This window comes from Apodemus sylvaticus, chromosome 16 (assembly GCF_947179515.1).
Source record: "Apodemus sylvaticus chromosome 16, mApoSyl1.1, whole genome shotgun sequence".
NCBI classification, from domain to species: Eukaryota; Metazoa; Chordata; class Mammalia; order Rodentia; family Muridae; genus Apodemus; species Apodemus sylvaticus.
The window spans coordinates 12,572,343-12,584,457 of record NC_067487.1 but is presented as its reverse complement, the minus strand read 5'-3'; the positions used below and the strand labels follow the sequence as shown (position 1 = coordinate 12,584,457).

General features: G+C 41.5%; 1 protein-coding gene across 1 annotated transcript in view; it reads left to right on the top strand.

Moving 5' to 3' along the window:
• Ctnnd2 (catenin delta 2) overlaps positions 1-12,115 on the top strand; it is an 847,786-nt gene that overhangs the window by 446,318 nt on the left and 389,353 nt on the right. The gene's annotated exons all lie outside the window — the stretch shown is intronic.

Here is a 12,115-nt window from a genome sequence, read left to right as displayed (position 1 = left end):
CGACAAAGAGGTAGGCAAGATTAAATGGGGAGGCAGCACATTCTGAAACTCCCAGGTGTTAGCAACAAACTGGCAGAAGCTGCTGCCATCCTTGGACCTGAAGGAACCTGCTGGATCTGATAGGAGCAGAGCCAAGCAGCAGACGTGCTGCACGGGGAAAAAAAGAACTGATCTCCTCTCTCCTTTTCCATATTTACTCCTCCTGCCAAGTAAATTCACACGCCCAGTTTCCCTGTCAATGGAGGGATAGGAAAGAAGTGTGGGGGTCGAAAGTTTAGCCAGCACAGTGGTCTGCTGCATAGTGCTGTAGTATCCAATGGAGATGCCCTTGGTCTAGAAACAGCACGCAGACATGTAGAGCTCTCGGATCCATCCATCTAATTAACGAAAGCACATCAGATTTGGGGAGTCCCTTGTGATTATTTAATCAATGGCTTCATTAGCTGGAATAGCTGTGAACCAGCTAATGCTAAATTGAAGTTGGCATCCTGCCCTTGAGAACCAGTCTCCTAGTCCCCACTCGAAAGGGACTAAAACAACGGGAAGTGAGTCTAAATCAGTCCAGAAAAAAATATTAAATAGAAAGTTACTTCAATACCTGAGCAAGTAGAACTTCATGTGTTAAATGTAAGGCTTTTGCTATTTTTATTTGCAAGGACAGACTGGAAACAGGTGTTGACTCATAGTAATCATGGCTTCCAAATCCCATGGTGACCTGTAACTACCTGGCTATGCTAACTTTATGTTGTGATAGTTGAAAATATTTTCCAATTCTGTCTCTTAGAAAACACTGTCCTAAGCAGTATGTGAAACATGAACAACCTTTGCCATCCCCACCCCCACCCCCATTTTCTCATGGCTGCTGGCTGTCTAATCTCAAGTCTAACAAATATTTGTCAGTCCCTAGATAGCGGCTTCAGAAAGGGTGGTTGCTTTAGTTAAATTAAACAGAACAATAAGTTAAACTAAACAGAGCAATAAGAACAGTTTACTGATGGATGCCGGAGCCATTAGTGTCTCAGTGTCCAGGTGTGGCTAGGCCAGCGGAGTGAGCATGGATCAAGGAGGTCATTCACCTCATGCTTCCTTGGAGATACAAACTCAGAGATAAGAGAGATAAGGGTGGTGGTCTCTCAGCCAGGAACTAATAAAAAACTGTCAATCAAAATCATAACTAAAGTGAGGACAAATACAGAAATTACAGGTCAGCTTGGGAGGAAATGGCATCTTTGTTAACCAGAAATGAAATTGTCTCATGTATCTTAAAAGAGTAATTACCTCACTTAGTATGATGTTCTCCAGCTCCATCCATTTGTCTAAGAATTTCATGAATTCATTGCTTCTAATGGCTGAATAGTACTCCATTGTGTATATATACCACATTTTCTGTATCCATTCCTCCGTTGAGGGACATCTGGGTTCTTTCCAGTTTCTGAATATTATAAATAGGGCTGCTATGAACATAGTGTAACATGTATCCTCATTACATGCTGGAGAATTTTCTGGGTATATGCACAGGAGTGGTATAGCAGTGTCCTCCGGAAGTGACAAACCCAGTTTTCTGAGGAAACGCCAGACTGATTTCCAGAGTGGTTGTACCAATTTGCAACCCCACCAGAAGTGGAGGAGTGGTCCTCATTCTCCACATCCTCCCCAGAACCTGGTTTCTCCTGAGTTTTTGATCTTGGCCATTCTGACTGGTGTGAGGTGAAATCTCAGGGTTGTTTTGTTTTGCATTTCCCTAATAACTAATGATGTTGAATATTTTTTAAAATGCTTCTCAGTCATCCGAAGTTCTTCAGGTGAAAATTCTTTGTTTAGCTCTGTACCCCCTTTTTAATAGGGTTATTTGGTTCCCTGGGGTCTAACTTATTGAGTTCTTTGTATATATTAGCCCTCTGTCAGATATAGGGTTGGTGAAGATCTTTTCGCAATTTGTTGGTTGCAAATTTCTCAAAAGACGAATCATGGTATGCACTCACTCACAAGCGGATATTAGCCTGGAAACTTGAATTACCCAAGTCATAATCCACATATCAAATGATGTCCAAGAAGAAGGAAGGAGAGGTCCCTGGTTCTGGAAAGGCTCAGTGTAGCAGTATAGGGGAATAGCAGAACAGAGAAGTGGGAAGGGGTGGATGTGGGAAGAGGGAGAGGGAAGAGGGCTTATGGGACTTTCAGGGAGTGGGGAGCCAGGAAAGGAGAAATCATTTGAAATGTAAATAAAAAATATATCGAATAAAAATAAATAAATAAAATAAATAAATAAATAAATAAAAGAGTAATTACTCTTTTATTTGAGGTGCTAATGAATTGGAGCTCTACTATATCATGTATAATTCTATGATTCAGTGGGTAGCCTATGAGAACTCATATATGAGGAATGTCTTTAAAATGTATATAATTCTGAACTTTCTTTTTTTCTTTTTATTTGTTATTGGATAATTTCTTTATTTACATTTCAAATGTTATCCCCTTTCCCAGTTTCCCTCTGAAAGTCCCCTATCCCATCCCCACTTCCCCTACTTCTATAAGGGTGCTCCTCTACCCACCCACCCACCCACTCCTGCCTCCCTGCCCTGGCATTCCCCTACACTGGGGCATTGAGCCTTCACAGGACCAAGGGCTTCTCCTCCCACTGATGCCTGACAGGGCCATCCTCTGCTACATATGCGGTTCGAGCCATGGGTCCCTCCATGTGTACTCTTTTGTTGGTGGCTTAGTCCCAATTCTGAGCTTTCAAATCAGTATAGAATCCCACTTAGGGCAGACAGGACCCAAGTAAATGCTATGCAGTGAGGTGACAGGGAATGTGTGATTCACTACAGTCTGTCCTCTTCATTTTACTATGAGAATACTTAATTCACACGAGAACCGTATATCCATATGATCCATAATATTATGAATGAGAGGCATTTTGTGAAGTGGCCTTTCATAATCCCAGCATGGAACAGCAACATCAGGGATACAAAAATAGCAATGAAGATGAAACATGTCAGTCACGATCCTTCAACCTAGGAAAACCATGGTCATGGGAAAGGAGATAGTTTGCTGTTTTTGTTTTCTGTCATGGAGACCAAGTCTAGACTCAACAAGGTAGAAAGCCTTAAGCTCAACATGGCTACTTTGTGAACATTGTCCCCATTTCTTATGACATAATTTCTCACGTGGAGAGATACTGATACTCCAGCCACAAGCATGACGCTCTCTTAAAGCATGCTTGGGAGTAGTGAGTTCTTGGAAGCAAAGAGCTCTTGGAAGGGGTGGCCTGTGCCAAGACTCTTATAGAGAACCGTCTAAGTCAAATGTTTGTCACAACAATGCTAAGAAATTGATGATTTTATTTCACACATATAGCAGTTCAGGGACACTTTTCCTGAGACCACGGGGCATAGGATGCTGTCCATTCTATAACAGGAACTATTGGCTGCCAAGTGTTCTGTTTTAGATACTCAGGCAAATGCCACAGCATATAAAACATGTCAGTAAAAACTGTTAGAGGTCCTCAGTGATGTATTAGGGCACAAGTGGTTTGCGAGACCCAACTTTGAGAGCTGATAGAATTGACAGATGACAGAGCATCTGTCAATTGATATTGACATGATTGAAATGAATATGTTCAAGAAGATATATCATAAGAAATAGGGACAAAGCTCACAAACAGCCAGCTGGTACCAGGACAGAGACTGGTCCACCATTATGAGGCATTATCATAAACCTGTATGACCCAGACACTGGCTGTTACATTTTTAGATTTAGTTTTACATTTTATTTCTTTCATAACTGGCCTCCATTAATTTTCCATTTCTTTTTAAGATTGCTGGCCCTCAGAGTTGAGTGTTCTTTCATTAGATTCTTAACTTATAAGAATATATATATATATATATATATATATATATATATATATATATATATATATAATTTTTCTTCTTGTTATACAATAGAAATACCTAACAGAGATAAGCCTTTATGAAGAACCCCTTGGGCACTGTAATGTGAAATGAAAACACCATTGTATGCTTACACTCTAGGAGCTGAAAAATTCTTTAGCAAAGCACTGCAAACTAAAGTTATATATTTGGCTTTTGTGTGTTTGACAAATACCCTTTATCAGCCCCCTCTTTCATGTGTGGATTTAGAGGAACACACTAGGTTCATTACGTGAGACCCTTATCAACTTGGGTCCGTACCCGTGTGTCAGTCAAGCATGCAAAAGCAAGAAGACAATGATGTTTGTTGGAGTTGAGTCAGTGTAAAGGCTACGTGTGAGCTTCACTCTCCTTGGAACCATACAAGTTTTAATTCTCACATAAATCATTGTGCACATTGGAGACCAACTGAGCAGGCAGAATGTGCCTTCTGGATGTGGCAACAGGACTGAAATCTAAATGCCTCTCTGTTCATAAAACAGCCTTCTGAACTCTAAGCCCACTTATATAAAGCCTGGGATCTTTAGCCTTCCCTCAGTTGTTTTGAGGTGGTGGGCATGTTGGACTACTATTTCTAGGGAGCCTTCACCCCCGGGAACTCATACATAAGTTACTAGTGAATCTCGGGGAAAAACAACCAGGTTGGCCCACTGTCTTCTACGTGGCTTAGTAAAGTGACAAGTTCTCTTAAAATGGATAAAGAAGTCTCTGCCATAGATGTAGGATGTGTAGCTCATTTTAACAGAATCAGTGTTAATATTCTGAAGAACACTTTGTGATTACTATGAAAATAATAATTCTACAAATAACCATCAGTATTTTCTCTAGTTTACACTTTAGATAATACATAACCACCACCTCTGATTTCCCTTCACCCTTCCTGGAATTTTCAATAGGCCAGACTCCCTCTACCCCCTTTTTATATAGTATTGTTGCAAGAATTTATTCTCTTTTAAGGCACCCAAACCCCCTCCCAAAAAACTTTGTGTTTAAATCATTCTTAACCTTCTCCAAAGATCAAGTAACAAGAAGGCAGAAATAAATGCAAATTTTGCCATTGTTACAAATGTGTGTGAGATTTGGAAAGATTATTTTCATGGCTTGTATAAAAAGTTTCTTTTTCTTTTTTCTCTCTCTTTTTTTTTAAATTATCTTGTAAGAAACAGTTTAACCCCAGAATGTGGCATGTGTCTGTTCTTTCTGATAATCTTAAATTTCACCAAAGCTACTCAGAGTATGAGGCCTCCCTCCCTGGGGTGTGCAAGTGAGAGTGGCCTCCCTTCTTAAGGGTGGGAGTCATTTGCATGTTTTTTTTTGCTGATTATCCCAAATTAACATTCTCACAAACCATCTATCTCTTTGAATATCTGTTCAAAGCTTGCTCAGTCCTCTTCCATTCTGTTTGTTTGTTTGTTTGTTTGTTTGTTTTTCCTGGTATATCTTTGGATTTCTCAGTGCATTTTACATTGGTGCATTTGCATAGTGCATCTCTTAATGTCTTTCTTGTTTTGGTTTTCTTAGTGCACTTTTGACAATGGTAAATAATTCTTTGACATTAACGCTATAACCTCTGCCCTTTGGAGACCTACCCTTTTTCCCTAGAGTCTTTACACTCCACAGGTGACTCTCACAACCACACCGCTGCTCCAAATTTTTATTTCCATGTGATTGAAATATGCTTTTCAATTGCTTGGGAAATTATTAAGGAGTCTGATGCTGTCCTTAACCTCTGTAAATAAGTTTCCACCATCTTTTTTTTCTTTCTGAACTTTATTATTATTATTATTAATTATTATTATTATTATTTTAAGGTATTTACATTTCAAGTGTTATCCCCTCTCCTATCCCCCTCCCCCTGCTTCTATGAGGGTGTTCCTCCAAGCACCCACCCACTCCCACCTCTGCACCTTCGATTCCTCTACACTGGGTCATCTATTAAACCTTCATAGGACCAAAGATCCTCCCCTCCCATGGATGTCTGACAAGGCTGTCCTCTACTACATATGCAGCTGGAGCCATGTGTACTCCTTGATTGGTGGCTTAGTCCCTGAGAGCTCTGGGGGGTTGGGAGGGTCCACAGGACTGAAATAGGAAGCCTGGCAGTATCCAAGCACTAGGTCCCACACTCGCCTTCCTGACTCTTTGGAAATGTGGGAAGTCATCCTTGGGGAATGTGCTCCACGCCCCACCCCATCTGTCTTGCTCAGTTCTTCTCAGGCCTCTTAAATGCTTACATATTTTTTTGTCTCCCTGCTTCCGATGTAATTTTCAAAATCAGCTTACTTTTTCTGCACTGCAAGGACTGTCCAGTCTTTAGTCCATCCTGCTTCTAAGCACAGTCCTGCTATCAGTTTTAATATCTGCAGGTTTTTTGTTTGTTTATTTCGTTTTATTATTTTTATTGAATATCTTCTTTATTTACATTGCCAATGGTAAAACCTTTCCCAATTTCCCCCCTCCCCAAAGACCCTCAACCCCTCCTCCCACCCCTTGCCTCCAGGTATATGCTCCTCCACCCAACACACTCCCATCGGTTTCCCTTTGTTGGGGCCTCTGTTGAGCCTTTACCTGACCAAAGACCACTCCTCCCACTGATGCCCAACAAGGCATTCCTCTGCCACATTTTTGACTGGAACCATGTGTACCCCTTGGTTGATGGTTCAGTCTCTGGGAGTCTTGGGGCGTCTGGGTGGCCAAAATCATTGTTCTTCCCATGGGGCTGTAAACCCCTTCAGCAACTCCGGACCACCCTCCAGATCCTCCATTGGGGACTCCATGCCCAGTCCAATAGTTTGTTGCTAGCTTCTGTCTCTGTATTTGTAAGGCTCTGGCAGAGCCCTCCAGAGACAGCAATGGCATGATCCTTTTGTTGTACACTTGTCATAGTGTCGGTTTTGGTGACTATTTATAGGATGAATCCCCAGGTAGGGCAGTCTCTGGGTGGCCTTTACTTCAGTCTCTGCTCCACACATTGTCTCCCTTATTGCTCCTGTGAGTATTTTGTTCCCTTTCTCAGAGGAACCAAAGCACCCTCACTTAAGTCCTCCTTCTTCTTGAGCTTCCTGTGCTGGGTGAATTGAAACTTGTTTATTCTGAGCTTTTGGGCTAACAGGTTTATGTAAGTACCACACAAGAACCCATGTTGCCGCTGGAGCATCCAAGTTTTTGTAGTTCCAGCTTTCGTCCCCCTTTCCCTTTGAGAACCTCTAATCATGCAATACAGTACCCATGCATCTAGCTGATGGACTGTAAAAACGGTTTGTGACTGGGTCTATAGAACTAAGGTAGCCTGGCAGGACAGGGTTAATTTTCCCTGGAGTCAGAGATCAGGTCAAAGTGCGCTGAGGAGGTGATTGTCACTTACATGACACTTGAGAACGAGCTTCACAGTTCCCAGAGAAAGATATTTCCTGCCCAGAAGACAAGAACAACTCTCTCCTGTTGCCAAGAATTTTAGCTTTTCACCTCTTGGCGGGGACAATAGATGCCTGTTTGTATGTATTTGTTTTATTGCAGCAGGGTGCTTTGCTAAAGAAATTATTAGATAATACCCACCCAAAACATGAAACATGAAGGGCGTTGAAAGACATCAGTAAATAGTATGTGAAATAACGCTATAACAAGTTTCCAAAATGACAAATCCCAACCAGGATTTTATTATTATCAGACCACGTGACCTTGTGATTGAGCAATTAGTTAAATAATAATGATGATGATGATAAAGATAATAAATAGTAATATTAATATGGTGTGAAATAATTCACATGAAATCTTGCATTCTGTCAAGAAACTTTAAACTCACACTTGGAGAGATTAAAAGGTGAATCAGCAGAAGCAAGACCTGGATGAAGAACACTGCTGAGGCCAGAGGCGTCCTCACATCCCCGAGGGCACCACTGAGTCTGTCAGCTGAGGAACGCCCCAGCAGCAGAGGGACTGGGCATTCGATTCCTTGCTGAGACTCTTTTAATGTCCAATTTGCTAATACTTGTAAAGCACTCAGTACAGTACTAGATCGTTCTTCTGATCAGTAAAGATCTAGTAAAGAGCCCCTGTTAATTCTGTCACCACAACCGCCATGGGCATCTATGGCTGTTGTAAATGCGTAGGAGGACAAACCCCACATTTGCTCACTTGTGCTTCCAGATTTTTTTTTTTGAGCACATACCCCATCATTTTGCTAACATGGTTGTAACTTCTTAAGTGATAGCTTGCAAATGTCATTTTGGAGGCTCCTGGCCTTTCTGTGTTACTGCACACTGTGAAGTTTAACTAGGATTTAATGTATGTGGGACAGATGTTCAGCTAACTCAGACCAGAACTGGAAATTCCAGATGAGGTCTCTTTAAACTCTGTAAACATATATACATGATAAACCACACGTGATCAGAGATACTCTTAGAGCACCTGATTAATTTCATGATAAAGTAACTTGTATTATAGGAAATACATGTTGGTATAACCTGTAAGTGGGCCGAATGCTTTATGTAAAATATAACATATTTACTGAGGTTGACGTTGTCACACCAACAGTGGGCACTGATCTCCTGCCAGCCCCTGGTGGGACCCCAAAGTAGCAGTTCACTAGGGAGATGGTGTAATATGAGAAGTGAGGGTTTCTTCTGTTCCAAGAGAATGTCAGTTTTGTAAGATCAGTTCTCCCTTAACGTGCTTATGTATACATGAGACTCAGTGTTTGAGGTTAAAGAACAGCCATTGCTGCAGAAAGAGAGAGAAGTCAGAGATTCAAGTCATCTCCAGCTCCCAAGTCTGAGATTCCAGTTCTAAGCCCGTCTGTCCTCTGTTCATGTTCTGGGGACGATAAAAATGTAAAGATCAACTTCTCTGGCAGGCTGCTGGGTCCTCTTCAGCTCAGTTCATATACTCGAGAGCCTGCTGAGGTGTTAGCACCCCACTCAGCAGCCCGTGCCTCCTGCATCTCTTAGAAGTAGTTGGATCAACTATGGTAGTTCCTGGCCACTTCCCCCTCTGTCCTGTCAGGACAAGGACATTGACTAGACCAAGGACAGAAAGACTGTCTAAGCCACAATCAACCACGAGACGTTTTCACCCCTCTTCCTGGCCTGCAGGGAGCACTCCTTCTTGACTGACCCCAGACCCATTTTCAGGATTCTTTCGTGATGAGCAAACTCTACAGAAATCATTCTTGAGCTTACATATCTAGAAGCGCGTGGATCCAGAGCATGGCTTCAGTTTTCTGTAAGCAAGACACAATTCCTCTTCCTCTGCTGCTGGGAGTCTGACTGTTTTGTGCTGCAGCTATCTGCACAGGAGGCAACAGTTTCATCTGTGGAATTTAAGGAGTAAATGTCCTCTGCTTCCCTCACTAAAGCCTTCCCCGCCAGCCCATCATCCTCTAGTACACACTCCATTCCGTCAGGATTAGTGCCCTGTTTGCCTCTGGCCCAAGCAAGCCTACATAGAGATCCAAAAGTTCTGAAGGGGGTGGGAAGAAAGATAATTTAAATCCCTAAATGAAATTCCTTAACAATCTTTGGCAAATTTATATTTTCTGCCTCAATGCAGTCATATTAATCAACTAATGGAAATTTGCATGTGAATTTGACTTCCATTATTAAATTGATTTATGGACGTTGTGTTCTTTTGTTTTTTGTTTTTTGTTTTACTATTTTCATGTATACATGTTCTCCAAAATAGGAGAAAAAAATAGATCTTGTTGATTTGAAGCACAGTGATCAGTGGGAAAAGTCACTGTAAGATGCACACAGGTTCTGGGCTATTGTTCTGACCGGTTTGTCCTTGTCAGGTGACAAGTTGGTGTTGTGATGTTATGATATACTGCTTGTTAGTGCAATTACCGATGTCAAAGCACATCTTGGTTTCAGGGCTTGAGATGTATTAGCGAGATAATGAGATAGGGAATCTTGATTTGTTTTCATTGAGTATTGATCAAGTACATGACTGATTCTGTAAAAGATGGGCAGGTTTGATTACCCCACGAGGCATTTCTCAGGAGCACATACACTGTAGTTTTAATTGAAATTCTGTTTGCAAAGGAACCTTACGTTGTTATTTGAAAATCTTGTATAAACAGCATTTTGTGCATTTCTAGGGATAATTGTATGAACCTATTCATGAAAAACAAAGTCATTTAACTTGCTACTCAAGAAAGTTTGTCAGAGCAAATTCACAAGGCAAATAATTACAACATGTGGCCATTTTGCTTTTTGGATTCTGTTAAGTGATGTGAAAGTAAAGTTTCTCTTTTATTTTACTTTGTTGAGATTCCCAACTCTGTGTATGGTTGTTGGATCTGCTCTAACCTTCCTTGCCTGTACACTGCTATAGAAGGAAGCTGTGCCCAGCGCAGGCTGTTATGTGTACCTTCCTGGATGAAGTAACAAAGTAAGACAGTGCAAAGATTCCTGATCCAGGTATATCAGTGGCTGTCGAGAAAAGCCATTGCCCTTCCACTTGCACCCACTCTTTCCACTAAGTTTTGGTCTCCACTAAAGACCAGGACTAAAGCACTTGGCCCAACATCAATATGGACCTCTGTCTCTTCTCCATGTTTAGTGCCATATCTCCTCACCCCAAACAAACTTGTCTACTACTTTCCAGAACTCTGTGTGCCCATTGTCTAGGACCTAGGAGCAGCTCGTGCATTGGCTGTGCCCGGCGCTTCCCCCGGTGCTAACAGTATAGAACTCCTGCTGCCCCGAGTAAAGCAGGATGCAGCCCTCCACAGAGGCGCCATCATTCTGGTGACTAGACCTGGAATGAGTACAGTCAAAACAGACTCCAGGTCCTTTTTCCAGCTGCTGAAAACAAGACTGCAGAGTGCACACTGCTTCCCTGGGATTGCATTTCGTGTTAAATGATAGAGTTTCAGTTGTGCTTTGGTAGTGCTTTTCGAAATAAAGTCAGGACTGGATGAACACATGATTTTTAATGTTATACGCATGCCCTTTAAAAGTGCCACGAGGGAATGAGGGCTGACAGAGACCATAAACAACAAGGTTCCTGAGAACCAATACTACTAAAAATAGGCACGTAATAGTTGTTTTGTTTCATTTGTTTGTTTTTGTTTTTTCCAGGCAGGGTTTCTCCGTGTAGCCCTGGCTTTCCTGGAACTCACTCTGTAGACCAGGCTGGCCTCAAACTCAGAAATCCACCTGCCTCTGCCTCCCAAGTGCTAGAACTAAAAGCATGTCACATCACTGCCTGGTGGCACGTTATAGTCATGCATGACGGGTTATACTCACATCTGGGATTTTCTTTGGAAAAGAATGCTGTGTTTAAAGACAAGTAAGGGCCCTGTGATTTCTTACTTGCTGAGACAATACCATTAGTTTAAAAAGAAAGTATCAAGGATGATCCAGGGCTGTCCCATAGGTTCTATGTCTTGTCACTCTTCAGGAATGAAGAACTTGTTTTTTGTCACACTGTTAAAAAGAAAGAAAGAAAGAAAGAAAGAAAGAAAGAAAGAAAGAAAGAAAGAAAGAAAGAAAGAAAGAAAGAAAGGAAGGAAGGAAGGAAGGAAGGAAGGAAGGAAGGAAGGAAGGAAGGAAGGAAGGAAGGAAGGAAGAAAGAAAGAAAGAAAGAAAGAAAGAAAGAAAGAAAGAAAGAAAGAAAGAAAGAAAGAAAAAAGAGGTGTGAAGACATTTGTATTCACAGGTTCATGCTCCCCCATCATTCTTTGTACACCAGCCATCTCTCAAACACACTCCAGGGAAACTAGCAAATAACTGCTCACTTCTCCACGAGGGTTTAGATGCCTGAAGTGAATATTAAGTTTGAGTTTTAAATTTTTCCCCTAAAACAAAGCGTGTAAACTCTTGCAAAGATTCCATTTAAGTGGAACACAAGAAAATAAAGCCAAATCGTACATGCAAAATGTAACTAAATCAAGAGGCCAGGACCTGAGCATCCTTTCTCATCCCCGATAATGCACCATGTTAACAGCACCAGTATTAACACCCTGCCTTTCTCTTTGTTCTCCTGCTGAGCATTGCTGCGATGGCAAAGATAACTAGTCCTCGGGGGACCAGGGTGAATCTTACATTGTATGAACAGCTATTAATATTTTAAATACTGTCTGCTCTCTGGCACTGTGGTATTACATCATCATTTATACAATAGAATCTGTCACTGGCTGGAAGACTTTGAGTGTTTTAGCATGCCAGGCATGAAGTGGGATATAA